The sequence below is a fragment of the Haliaeetus albicilla genome, chromosome 18, assembly GCF_947461875.1.
Source record: "Haliaeetus albicilla chromosome 18, bHalAlb1.1, whole genome shotgun sequence".
NCBI classification, from domain to species: Eukaryota; Metazoa; Chordata; class Aves; order Accipitriformes; family Accipitridae; genus Haliaeetus; species Haliaeetus albicilla.
The window spans coordinates 21,283,771-21,295,960 of record NC_091500.1 but is presented as its reverse complement, the minus strand read 5'-3'; positions in this window follow the sequence as shown (position 1 = coordinate 21,295,960).

Sequence of the window (12,190 nt, the reverse complement as noted above, 5' to 3'; positions counted from 1 at the left end):
TGTGCATAGATAATATACATGACATTTCAAGGGAGCTATTGCTATAGATAAGGTACAGATAAATATTCTGTAAAACTGTCTTATGCAATGTTCCATAAATAGTTTCTATTCAAAATAGCCCATCTACTTAGCAAAGAATTATAGGTGGACTACTACTACCAGTAATAATATACAGTAGGAAGAAGAAACCTGAGTTTAAGATAGTAGGGAAAATTGCTAAATGATTTAAAGACACTATAATTAACCAAAATATGAGAAACCATGGTGATCTTTGAAGGAACATTTTGGAAGGAACTTTTATGCAAGAACAGTGTGGAGGAGTCAAGAGAATGAGTAGGCAAGGCATTAATACTCAAGGCTCAGGTTGAATTTCAGTAATAGGAAGAACGGCTAGATTCTACTGGCCAAACACTTATATGTAACAGTATACATAAAAGATTTTGAGGGAAAGAACAAGAATTTAGTAACAGGCAGTATGAATTTTAATATGGAATTCATTAGAGTAAGCCCAATTTATGCACAAATTAGAAACTTATTTCTTATTGCATACATTGTTGTACATTGCTATTTTAATTTTTAACTGTTATTTTCCATTTATAGCTTTCAAGTTAATGATCTGGTTTGATCAAGTTCATTTTTTGGGGACCTATTAAATAGTCTCCTCTTCCACATAAAGTTCAATATCATTTTGTTATAATGAAATCCTAGTATGAACATAATTAAATCTTAAATTCCACAGTCACAAAATACAGAAGACAATTATGCTGTAAATTTTAGATATTAAAATGACTAAACAACTAAAGAATTTTTAATATTTCCTAGTGCATTCTCTGAGGGTCCATTTCATTCACATGAATATGGAGAGTTGTACAACCAGCCCACAGAGATGCAGTAAATTTTCACTTGAAATCTTAAAAAGTGTTTGTCTTCACAGTTCACTTAATTTAGATTTGCTTTCTTCACATGGAAGAGAATCCTAGATTTATCAGATTCATTTTGAAAGCTAGTTAAGCTTAAAATGAAAATAAGTTTTGATTGAGAAGGAATAGGTTAAGTTTCTGAATGTTTTATAAGATTATAAAATTTGGAAAATTAGAAAAAGGAAAAATAAACCCAAGAAATGTGATTTTTTTTTTTTTTGTTATCCTTAGCCCTTGGATTTCTCACTAGCTGTTCCAGGTTTCCCCAAACTCAAACTAAGATGGAGTGCTGTCTGTTCAATGGCACTCTGACCCCGTATCACTTTAACCTCCTTGACTCTAGGGCAGCTAAATTTTGAGGAGCTTTTCCTCATCTTGTACCTTATCCTCACTTTCTCCAAGGTAGAATTCTTGCTGTCTCCAAGACTGTCGTACTGGTGCCTTTATCATACATTAATGCAGCTTCAGTAACACCAAGCACTATTAACATCCTCGGTCTTCATTCTTTGCTGATGTGTTACAAACTGCTGGTTTAGCAAGTAGAACTTTTGTCCTTCCTGTGGACTTCTCAAGAAGTACCCTCCTGTTGTGTCCAATAATTACTACTTTCCTTTCAACTTTAATGAGCATAAGATTTGATCTCTCTGTGCTTACCTGTTTCCAAAATCATAGTTTCTGGCTTACTTTGAGACTCTTACAAAGACCACAAATGATGTCTTAATAAGAAATTTGTGCACTGAGGGTATTTTTTCCAATTCTCCTTCACAACTTTTGATAATTCTAGGAATTCATACTATCAGGATTATCTACATAAAATGTATCAGTGGCTACCTTAAATCCCAGCTTTATCAGTCTTTGCAGACTAAGTGTTATTTCATGGATAGAAATGAAAAATGCAGGCTTTTTTAAAAAACACCAAACAACTTTTTTGTTACACTGCAAACTATTTAGGATCTCCTGAATTAATACATTTTAAAAGTGACTAAATGTTTTAGTTTATTCCAATATTTGACCTAAAAACTCCCCTAACTTTCAAATTAAAACATTATGAAACTCAGAGAGCTGAAGTAGAAACCAGAGTAACTAGGGAAAAGAGCTAAAAAGTGGGTGAGTGTTATTTATTTCTGGCTTTTCTGTTGCCTATTGTTTCAGATGGCAGTAGAAAATCACATGCTACTACAATAAAACATTAGGTGACCCTAAAGAAGGCATTCGATCTCTTTTTTAATGAAGTGCTCATTAAAATTAATAGGACAAAAGAAATATCCTCTGAACCCAAGCTATTACATCTGTCCAAGAAGGTGCAGAACAAACAGCTCACCTTGATACAGAAGCGTCAGCAAAGCAACGTGCACTCTGCTGGAGCTCTGAGGCAAAGAAATTGTAAAAGCAGGCTTGTTTCCAGAGGGCACAGCATCACTAATTTTAAAAATTCCCTTGAATGAAAAAGTTATCCTTTATATGCTAATTGACTCAGTTCAAAGAACAACTCAGTTGTTAAAAGTATGAATAAAAAAGGAAAATCGGGGGGCCGGGGGATCATAAGTCACTTTGTGGAAAGGAAAATAACTGTCAAGGAAAATGCTACCCAATTCTCATTAGAAAACTCTTCTCTCAGCTACTCTGGCTTGAGGGAGGGTATCCAATGGAAGAAAAGAAGATTAGTTTTTGTCACCTCACTGATCATGTCTGACAGACTAGTTTGTCAACACAAAATGTGAAATAGTAAACATTTTAAGGCTTATAAACAACATATAAATGGCTGCTGCAAACAATCTTTCACTCCGAGGGAGCTGGGAGTTTAATTTCTTGCTGTGCCCATGTTTCTATTTTCATTCAATATCAGAATATAAGTTTACCTACACCATATCTGTTGTTACAGCAAATAAATAAGTCCAGTTAGGCTTGGGCAGCCTTTCAAGTGTTAGTAAGTATATTGAAATACGCTTTTATGGGCCTTGTAACATGTAATATCCCATGAATCTGGGCAGTTTTCTCATCCCAGGGACTATTGAAAGAATTCACCTTATAGTGGTGGTGCTTTTGTTATTCCTCTGGGATGTGGAAGACCCCAGACCAAATCCTCTCTCTGTCGCGCTCTAGCAGCATGATGGGATGTACTCATCGTCAGGTGCTGACACTGCAGTTTCTCTGTTCTTCTTTAAAAATTAAAAGGAGGTGGGGGTGTAGTCTTAGATACCATCACTTTTATCAGAGGCAGAGTGAGCTTCCGAATATCTAACTCTTATGTTTATAGAATAGAACACTTCCAAAATGAGAAAGAGAGCACTTCTTGTACAAATAATACACTGCTTAAACGTTATTGACTGGATCCCATGTGCATCTTCAGCGTGCCTCTCCCATTTGCTGGGTGGGGAGCTACCCATTAAGCTAGTAATTACTGGAGTGCCATCCTTTGCCGTTTGGACCAGAAAAATCTATCCTGAACCTGAGAAATCTTTCCTTACTTGATTGCTGGTGAAACTGTCACATTTGGGAAAAAAAAGTTTTTGTTCTGTCAGCCTGGCATTTAATCACAGAAATCGGCTAGTCAAAAAATTCTTGACAAGCTTTAAATGGAATTCAACATAGTGTAAAAGTTCAATATTTTCTGACTAGCATTGCTGTAAGAATGAATGTTTAAAAGCTCCCTAAAATGTATTAACACTCTCCATTTTTGGAGATGGTAAGAGGAAAATTCTACAAGAGCTAATGTAGAAGAGGAGTATTAAATACTGTGTTTATTCAGTGTACCCATCTTGCTCCTGATCCTTGGACTGCCCTTGTATAAGATGATAGAGGTGGAAGGGTAACACAGGGCAGATTTAAGGGCTGGATCCTCTAAGCACTTGATCACTAATGGCATCTGTGGGAGGGGAGGCACTCAGCACTGTTCGGGATGAAGGCTTTTGAAACATGAGATGTTCAAAAGACAGATAGGGCACAGGTTACACAAACTGCCATCGTTCCACTGACACCAGTAGTGCCGTGATAACTGGCAGAATAAAAACTTGACCCAGACACCTAGCATGAGCTTTCTACTGCATGAACTTGAGACCAGATCTATGCATGACAACAGGGTGGCCCCATGCTGCCAGTAGGCTAGGTCCCCGGCATGTCACTGGAGTATTGACCCTCCTTTCCTCTAAAAGCCCCAGGACCCTGCCTCTGTACTCCTCCCAGTACCATCCCCCTCTCCCACAGTTGCTTCTGCTCCCAGGCACCTGGTGTCCTCCCTTGTCACTGATTACTCCTGCTTATCTCCCTTCACCACGTTCATCACTGCTGGGGGATGCTGAACACAGAAAAGAAGCAGAAAAAACACATAAGAGTCCTTCCATAGTCAGTTCAAGCCTCGTGCATGAGGAAAGGCTTTATCATTGGTTTGCTGGAGTTTGCTAGACAGTCCTGAACAGGAGTAGGTATCTGTCAGAAGTTTGGCTGAGCAGCTACAGGTGAAAATGTTTGCGATTACTGCAGTGGCATTCACACACTTCAAATAGCTATTCTGGAAATGACAGAAAACAGGATGGGTGTCCATCCCTGAATCACTTGGAACATGATGTGTAAACACTGGTCTCATCATCTGATGTGGGAAAGTGATCTCTAGCTTACATACTATCAGGTTTTTGTTACAAAGTTGGAGTTTCTTAGACTCGTTGGATGGAATGAAACTGTTCTATTCCCCAATCCAGACAAAAGAAGTTTTGTTTCGTTATCACCAACATGCATGAAGAAACTGCAACATGAACAATATTTATAGCTTCAGATCCCTGAAATCAGAGATCAGATGAACAATGCAATTTAAGAAAATCGAATCATTATCTATATGCCTCCAGAAAAATGGCTGAAACTTTCTTTTCTTTAGATCTTTAACAGAAGTTAAATAAAAGCTATTGAAAGTGAATTATATATTAAAATCTCAACATCCATAAGCAAGTTTCATATATAAAAAAATGTAATTCATGGTTTTTACTGGAACCAGTATTACTGACTTTTATACTTTAAAGACTCAAAAAAATACCCCTGTCACAGTAAATTATTTGCTAAAAAAAAAAATAATTTGTTTATTACCAAGACATTTCCTACAAGGGGAGAGCTGTAAAAATATCACAGACCATTAATTCCTGCCTAATTATAATTAATTATTGTATTACAGTAGAGTAGATATGCAAAAGCATCTCAATGCTCCATTGTATTGGGCATTCAATTCACACACATGCTCACAGAGCAAGAAACAGCCCTTGTCAGGCAGAGATTATGATCTGAACAACACAGAGAAACAGAGGGTCAGAGGAGAGATGAGGAGCTTGTACAAAGTCACATAGCAAAAAAGCACTGGACCAACAACCTGAATCCCAGAACAATTCCTCTTCTGTGCTGCCTTATCATATGTGTGAAATAATTTTTAAGGAACGTTTTCTAGGCATGAAATATTTCCATTATAAATAGATCACTAAATGTTGGTCCATTAATATAGACAGATGAATTGGAAAAAAAAATAAGACTGTGAATGTCTTTTTTTACCTACATCTTTTGGTGCATGTGATTTCCCAGTTTAGAGGACAGGAAATGAGGCTGTAGCGAGCAAAGTAATCATTACGCTTTTATATAGTGTCTTGTTAAAAAGATGTATCATATCAATGACTTTCAATGAGGGTTATACAGGCAGATTTGAACAACTCTGTTGTAAAATCAGACCCATCACAGGACAGTAAGAAAAAAATGGTGTTCTGTTAAGAGAGACTGAAATGCTGACTTGATGTAGTTTTCAAGGCAAGAAATATTTCATACATACAGAGTTTCAAAGTTCTTGTCTGAAGGAATTTATTCAAGGGAATTATCTAATTATGCTATTAAATACGTAGCACATTTCTTATAAAGAAAAACAGAAATATTTATCATTTTCCTTAATGTTACATTGATGCAAACTCCAGGAGGACCATCAATCTCTAGAGGAAAGGAGTCTGTTTTATCAGGTGGGAAATACTAAATGTCAACACAAAAAAACCCAAGGCAATTACATTTATCAGTCTGCTGACACTGATTGGCAGAAATAGTAACAGAGATACTTATTTTGTAATGACCTAAGGGTTCATTTTAGAAAACATCATTTCAAAAACTCAGGGTTTTTGTCTCGTCAATTTATAGCAGTAGGAATAATGAAGTTCTTGTTCCCTGTAATAGAAATACATTGAATCCATGTTCAATGAGGCATGGACACTGTATCTTTCCCCTTGGAGAAAGGCAATTGCAGCAGTGACGTGAAAACTTCTATTTGTTGCTTTCTCACCACAAAGAGCATTTTCTGTGTGTATTTACAGCAGGGCTTGTGTGTCCAAGATGATTGTTAGTAACCCCTCTTTCTGCTTAGCAATTCTTAACTGGTAATGGTAAGAGACAAATTATTTGCTATGGTAAGAGCCAGACAGAGGGGCAATACTGAAAAATATAAAAAAACCAATACTATTTAGTTTGGAAAGAAAAATAAGAGACCTATTACAGAAATATTAAGTGAAGAATTATACAGAAAAAATGAGCTGGGACAAGATTATATGAGGAATTGCCCAGAAGTGAAACTGTGTGCACCACGTGTGGATTCTGACATATTTGTTATGCTCAAAATCCTAATAATGTTCTTGTCATACTATTTTATTTTTTTTTTAACAACTAAGGATGCTAGGCTATATGTCTGGGTTCTGTGAGAAAAGAGAGCACTGTAAATGCAATTACTACATTTAAAAAAGCAGATGCGTTTTCACTTCCCTTATAAATATCTAGAGATCTCACAGCAGGGCCAGCTACAGGATGGACAGCAGGCACCCACATCTGTAGAGGAATTCCTATATTCTATATAGTTCAAAGGAAGATAAAAAGAACAAAATATGCAGCCCTTATATGAACTTCTCAGAGAATGCCTACATTATTTTCCAGAGCTTAATAACTGGATTGGCAGACTACCTCTTTTGTTGATAGTTTAATAGATTATTCATTATGTACTTCGCATTCATGTTATAGTTTCTATTGATTGCAAAACATTTTGCCTGTTCTTCCTTCCCTCTGGACAATTTTGAGAAAGTTTTCCTTTTTTCCAACAAAAGGATAAGATATAAACTTTAACATAATGATATTATAAGCATTTTATTCATGTTATGTATGCATATATATTTTGTTAGATTTCTGATGACATTTTTTTCTGTTGAAGGCGTTACATATTTTTCCCAAAAAGGGTATAATGAAAATTACTTCTGAAACAATTTTCAGTGAAACTTTTCAAGGTTCCTAATTTGAACATGCTATTTTTAAAATTGCAAACTTTAAATATATGTATTTTTTTTTTCAAAAATGAGGTGTGAGCCATCTGTTAGTCTAGGAATAGCTTATGAACAAAGCAGGAGAATGATAAAATATCAGACTTCTCCTCCTCTTTATTTCCCTTTAAGAAAAATATAAGCAAGCAAATGCTGCAGCATTTCTCAGCTGAGACCCTAAAATTGATAGGTTTGAAAACCCCTGAGATCCATTTATCTATCAGCAAAAAGAAAATCAAAATACCAGCTTCAGAGCTGTTGTGAAGTTCAAAGCCTTTTGAGGCCTTTTATTTAGAGATATGAAGAATTATTATTCACTGACCAATTTGCAAACATATACTATTGCTTTAAACTATTTTTATTTTAAATGACTGGAGCAGGTAAGCATATGTCTACTAAAATGATTGTTTCTCATATGACCCTCTATTTTCTTTGTAAGACAGTCTGCACTATACCACAAAGAAAAACCTATCAAGATACTATGCCACTACCTCTGACAAATGGGAACACTATGTTTTCCAAAGTTCACTCTTCTTCTACATTCTAAACTTGATCTGAAAACTATCTATTGTACTTACAATCTGAAAGAAGACATTACAAAATATCCTAAAAAAGGCCAGATTGTCTTAAGTTGTCATTACTGTAGAGTAGGGGCATGTTGGTATTTACCGAAAAGAAATCTTCTTTCTTCTCTATGTATCTATGTGTACAAAGGTATTTTCTCACTGTGTGGATTATTTCATTACTTAACCATTCTATTACCTGAAGAGTAAGAAAATACTTCTATTCTGCATAGATGGTAGATAGACTCTAGGTAAACCAGGTCATTTGCCCTAAGCTACTGAAAAACAGGGTAAAATCAAAAGTGCTTCTGTGATCAGAGAACTATTGTGCTCGGAGCACAAAACAAGCTACAGAACCTGCCTTGGAGAATTTACAGAATTTAACCTAGGGGTAAGCTAGACAGACAAGATGAGACTCCAGAGACCTGGAGCATATAAGGCCAGGCAGCAGGCTAGTGGTGGAGAGAGATTTCTTGTATTCCTGCTCCATTTCAAAGGAAACTTTGTCTTCCTACTGTATTTCACTGGACTGTCACCCTGTAAACCTCCTGCACTGTTCATTCCTGCTCCTGTGCAGCATCCCCAGCTGCTGCTGTCTCCTCCTCACCTCTCAGCACCTACCCAACCCCACCAATGCATTGCCCAGAAGAGTTTATTTGGCTTGGCTCCCCTCGATGGTATGCCTCATTATTCAAGTTTATTTGCTTCAGCAGAAGAGAATTACTGAAATAACACTTTTCCAGGCTTACTTGTATATGCACTATTTGTCAATAGGAAAACAGGAAAAGTGCTTGTAGACTGCTATTTTACTGATGTTCATCTGACAGGTGTTTTTACTAACTCCTCCTGGAAGATGCAGATACATCATCCATCTAACTTGGAAATATTCTTAGTGTAGAAAACAGTTCTGGATTTTAATAAAAAAGCTATTTTCTTTCTTTTAATACTGGGGGGGGGGGGGGGGGGGGAACAGACTTGCTAATTTTTAAAACACTTCATATAACCATAAGGGACAGAGGCTTTGAAAGAAGAGCAACTTTTATTGAAAAGATCAAAGGTCATATCAAACTACAAATGTTTTAAACTGTTCACTTCTAGTATTTTGTACAAGTAGTTTTATTTTATGAGGCAGAATTTAATAACTCCTATTGCTTTTCCTTCCAAACCTCAGGCTACTAGATATTGTAAGTAAAGTCAACCACTATTTTTTAAGAAAGCATATTTCTTTTGATAGTCTACGTTACAATTTGTATTATTTCAGAAATTAATTGCATAGTAGTGGAAAATGCTTCACAGTTCTTCCTGTGTCCCTCCTTTTCCTCCTCCTTCTTTTGATTTATAATAGCAGAATATTTTTTTTCTGAAAGCCCTTGATCTTAGAGAGCATAAAAGCAGACGATGCTTCCTGCAAATCAATTTACCAGGTTTGTCTTCTTACTTCACCTTTGACAACAGATTCTTCCCTTTCCAGCATTTTCATGCTCAGGACAAATATAAAAAATTTATGCAATTCATTATTTTTCATCATATTTTGTATAATATCAACTTTATTCTGTAGTTGGTTGAAAAGAGAGACTTCCTTGGTTAGGTACCTTGTATTGAAGAAATAGTTGATAACCACTTTGTCTGCAGAGAAGTTAAGTTCCTGGATTCACAGAACATTATGTGAAAACTTGTTAACTCATGATGGCTTTGAGTTTCCTTCAACATTACTTGGAACTATTTGTTTTAATAATTATTGTAATCATTACTTTTAATCTATGGAAGAACTTTCTGGAGAAGGTTTCCTAGACCTAGCCAAGTGACCAGGACTTGGTGATTCCCTTGTGACATGAATTTAGAGAGATCACACACAGACTGTCTCTGAATGGCGCAGAAGCAGAGAATGGGTATAAATAATTGTTTTCTGCCCCAGCTGATCCTGCAGAGGCTCCAAATATCCATGGGAAAAGTCTGAGCTGGAAGGAGAGCCATGTGAGCACATGGTTCTTTCAGATGATTTAATGGTTAAACATTAGGAAAGTCTACTATTTTTTAATCTCTTCCTTCCTATGGGAAGCTACACAGATTCCCACTGATGAGAATTTCTAACCTTGGAGCCAGATTTACAGTGCCCTCTAAAGTTCATGATATTACTTCAGAGCAATCCCACACAAAACAAACTTTAAAAAAATCTTTTTGCATACAGCAGATATATTCAAAATCCTTTCTTCTGCAAGTGTTTATGACTTAAGGCTCTTATCAGAGGTATTCAACAAACATAAAGCTTACTCAGGTATGGTATTTTAACATTACTTTCTATAATAGCTGACTCTTCAATTTGCTCTGTTATAGGTCAGGGCTCATTAACATTTCCATTATAAACCTTGATTACTCCAGCTAAAGATATCAGCTGTTACTAGCCACATATCTGAAAATAAAGCAGGTTTTCAGCCTTGAATATATTTTAATGCAATATCTGGAAATTTTGAATGGTTGGTAGGTGAGAAAAAGTATTTTATCCAAGAACAAGACCCACTGGTTCAGGTTCAGTGAAAAGTCTAAACTTTTGTTCATAGTATAAAAGCATTCCTTTCAATGATTTCTAAATAAACAAACTTGGACTCTGTAAATAAGTATGACTGAATACTATAAGGAAAACATTCAGTGGCCCTTAAAACTTATGACTAAATGTTCATGTGATGCAGGATCCTGCCTCAGACACGGGACAAGAGAGGATGCTATGTGGATCTCTATACTCTCCATTTCATCACTGATGGAAACCATTGCAAACATTCAGTATCAGAGATACTTAAGAAATTTCCTTGTGAAAAGACATACTTTTAAAATCATAGAATCATAGAATCATTTAGGTTGGTGTCCTGGTTTCATCTGGGATGTAGTTAGCTGTCTTCCTAGTAGCTGGTACAGTGCTATGTTTTGAGTTCAGTATGTGAAGAATGTTGATAACACTGATGTTTTCAGTTGTTGCTCAGTAGTGTTTAGACTACAGTCAAGGATTTTTCAGCTTCTCATGCCCAGCCAGGGCACCTGACCCAAACTAGCCAACAGTGTATTCCATACCATGTGACGTCCCATCTAGTTTAGGAACTGGGAAGTGGGGGGCAGGGTTTTCGCCGCTTGGGGACTGGCTGGGTGTCGGTCGGCGGGTGGTGAGCGATTGCCCTGTGCATCATTTGTACATTTCAATCCTTTTATTACTACTGTTGTCATTTTAGTAGTGTTATCATTATCATTATTAGTCTTTTCTTTTCTGTTCTATTAAATCGTTCTTATCTCAACCCAGGAGTTTTACTTCTTTTCCTGATTTTCTCCCCCATCCCACTGGATGGGGGGGAGTGAGTGAGCGGCTGCGTGGTGCTTAGTTGCTGGCTGGGGTTAAACCACGACAGTTGGAAAAGACCTTTAAGATCATCAAGTCCATCAACTATGCCCACTAAACCATGTGCTGAAGTGCCTTGTCTACACGCTTTTTGAATACCTCCAGGGACGGTGATCCAACCACTTCCCTGGGCAGCCTGTTCCAATGCCTGACAACCCTTTCAGTAAAGAAATTTTTCCTATTATCCAATCTAAACCTCCCCTGGTGCAACTTGAGGCCATTTCCTCTTGTCCTATCTCCAGCCACCTGACAGAAGAGACCAGCACCCACCTCACTACGGCCTCCTTTCAGGTAGTTGTAGAGAGCGATAAGGTCTCCCCTCAGCCTCCTTTTCTCCAGGCTAAACAGCCACAGCACCCTCAGCCGCTCCTCATAAGACTTGTGCTCTAGACCCTTCACCAGCTTCGTTGCCCTTCTCTGGACATGCTCCAGCACCTCCATGTCTTTCTTGTAGTGAGGGGCCCAAAACTGAACACAGGACTCGAGGTGTGGCCTCACCACTGCCGAGTACAGGGGAACAATCACCTCCCTGCTCCTGCTGGCCACACTGTTTCTGATACAAGCCAGGATGCCATTGGCCTTCTTGGCCACCTGGGAACACTGCTGGCTCATATTCAGCCAGCTGTCGACCAGCACCCCCAGGTCTTTCTCTGCCGGGCAGCTTTCCAGCCACTCTTCCCCAAGCCTGTAGCGCTGCATGGGGTTGTTGTGACCCAAGTGCAGGACCTGGCACTTGGCCTTGTTGAACCTCGTACAACTGGCTTTGGCCTGTCGATCCGGCCTGTCGATCCAGCCTGTCTAGATCCCTCTGAAGAGCTATCCTACCCTCGAGCAGATCAACCCTCCCTCCCAATGTGGTGTCATCCACAAACTTACTGAGAGCACACTCAATCCCCTCGTCCAGATCATTAATAAAGATATTAAACGGAACTGGCCCCAATACTGAGCCCTGGGGAACACCACTTGTGACCTGCCACCAACTGGATTTAACTACATTCACCACAACCCTCTGGG